The 2368-nt window shown below is 36.6% G+C and overlaps 1 long non-coding RNA gene across 1 annotated transcript; it reads right to left on the bottom strand.

Moving 5' to 3' along the window:
• Nucleotides 1-430: 430 nt before the first annotated feature.
• LOC113475218 lies at nucleotides 431-2325 on the bottom strand. Its single transcript, XR_003396962.1, has 2 exons — nucleotides 1858-2325; nucleotides 431-1787 (listed from the first exon to the last, which is right to left on the bottom strand). It is a non-coding gene; the product is annotated as an uncharacterized LOC113475218 (long non-coding RNA).
• Between the last annotated feature and the right edge of the window lie 43 nt (nucleotides 2326-2368).

Here is a 2368-nt window from a genome sequence, read left to right as displayed (position 1 = left end):
AACCATCATAAACACTAATTTGGTAAAAAATGTATTGTTCACAATGTATTAATATACAAATATACATAAAACACAACACACATATAAATATATCTAATATACAAAACAGATGCTAGTCCCACTTAACTTTTTTCTCTAACTTACCACTCAGTCATGTTATAATTTGAAATCACTTGTGCCTGCTGAATCAATTTGTAATATAGCACAGGTTCTTTGTTTTGTTTTATTGAAAAGTATAACCAAACACAACTCCATGAAAACAATAACAAAAGTGCATTTCATGTACAAAATAAAACAGAATGGGCTTTTAAAGGCATTGAAAATAAATGATAGCTGCTTTGGTTATACATATATGTGCACAAAATACACACACATTGTGTTTTACTATTACACTGGTTTGTAGCAAAGCAATGATTAGTTTGTTGCTTTAATTTTACTATTACACTTGTTTACAGTAAAGCAATGATTAGTTTGTTGGTTTGATTCAGCAGCCCAGTACTATGTATAATGTCAGTACTGTGTATTATGTTATGTATGTTGTCTTTTTCTTGAAATGATGGGTTTACAAACCACTCTGTAGCTTATTGATGAATGTATATCCAAACTGATACATGTAATTCACACACTCTTTCGGTTTCCATCTTGCTTCTAAATGTATCGGTGTTGTCGACAATTTTTCTGCAGAACAAAAGGGCACGCCTGCCTTAGGCGTTTGTATCGCGTCAGAGGTAACGTTGACTGGATGTAAATATCTGCACGACATACCCTTTTTGAACGCGCTGGTTGCCACACTGGCAGTTATAAATAGTTTTAATTAAATATTTTTTATATGAATTTTACAATTTGCATTACTGGGAATTACGAAACGAGACGTCTTTTAACATAGGCGTAAAATTTTACTAAACGTTAGGGTTGCAATAAAACAGAAAAAAAGGTGTATGCGCCGATAAAAAAACAGGTTTGCAACCCATTAAATATGTGCTTACCAGTTAAACGCACTCCTGTAAAAATAACACAGTAATAATGACGTCTTCGTTTGGTCGAAGTCGAAAGTAGTTCCTTACTCATTATTGGTCCAGAAAAACCAAAGGGTTGCCAGGCAACCAGTGGCGTAGCCAGGGGGTCGGTCCGATGGGTCCGGACCGTCCCCTTTAAAAATCACCAACGGTTTTAAAACTCGCGTAATCCAGCGGTCGCCAAGTTCGCTAAAGTCAATGATCGTAAGATATGCAGATAGGAACATTGGTGATATCTCAACCAAAGTGAACGCTGTTAAACATTAAGTAGGTCCTATTTGAATATAAATCTAGTGTTCGTGGGGTTTTTAGACTATACAACGATTGTATATCGTATAAAAACTATTGTATATCGTTTTTATTCGATTCGCAATACACTTACTTTGACTGTCTCGTGGGTTAATCGTTACGTTCGATAGTCTTAAAAGAAACCGCTCTCGAAGGAAGGCGTGTATAGAAAGTTATATTCAATCACACAAAATTCAAATAGTTTTATTAAAGAAATCGAAAACAAAAAACAGTTTCAATTAAAACAAACAAAATGCATATATAAATAAATTACAATAGAATATCAAGTTTGCGGGATTTCGTTTCTGCAAAAATCCTCACGATTTTATCTGTGGGAAGGGGAACGTCTCTATGCGCATTCATTAACGCAAGCGAAGTTAGGCGTTCTTCTTTTGTCGTGTTACGAAGATAAGTCTTCAACCTTCGTAACTGCGAAAAACTTCGTTCTGCCGATGCTGTGGTCACCGGAAGTGTCCAAAATATCTACAAGGAAAATGTAATACAATTTTGTGTACGGCAACCTATAATTAGTCTGCCTTAGTCCCATACATACTTGTAATAAAATTTTTACATTCGGCAACATCGTGTCTGCTACAGCATAGGCGTAAAGTTTTACTAAACGTTAGGGTTGCAAAAACCAGAAAAAAAGGAAGTCTTCGCGCCGGCAGGCGCGAAAAAAAAAACGGTTTGCAACCCTTTGTTTTCGGTTTGCAACCCTTTAAATATGTGCTTTGTAAAAGCTCATACAAACGTAAACGTATTCAGAATTACGTAGGGATGAGACAAATTAAAATTACGCGCGTTCGGCGAGTCCGTGTAATGAGAAACGGTCGAATCCGATTGCCTGGCGAGTGACGTCACAGTAGCTATGTCGCATGCGCCTTTCGTCAAGCCCGCACGAGTGTGTGGTTATCTTACAAACGAAGACCCGTCCGTCGGAAATAGTAGGTTTCCAAAACAAAATATCGCGGAAATAAACTGCCTAAAACGTTTCCAACACTGCTTTATATTTATATGCAATGTTTTCCTCAGGCAAGCAGCATATTTATTACGAAATAGTAGGG

The sequence above is a fragment of the Ciona intestinalis genome, unplaced genomic scaffold (assembly GCF_000224145.3).
Source record: "Ciona intestinalis unplaced genomic scaffold, KH HT000162.2, whole genome shotgun sequence".
NCBI classification, from domain to species: domain Eukaryota; kingdom Metazoa; phylum Chordata; class Ascidiacea; order Phlebobranchia; family Cionidae; genus Ciona; species Ciona intestinalis.
Note: the sequence above shows the minus strand (reverse complement) of the source record. Positions and strands in the feature narration are given on the sequence as shown.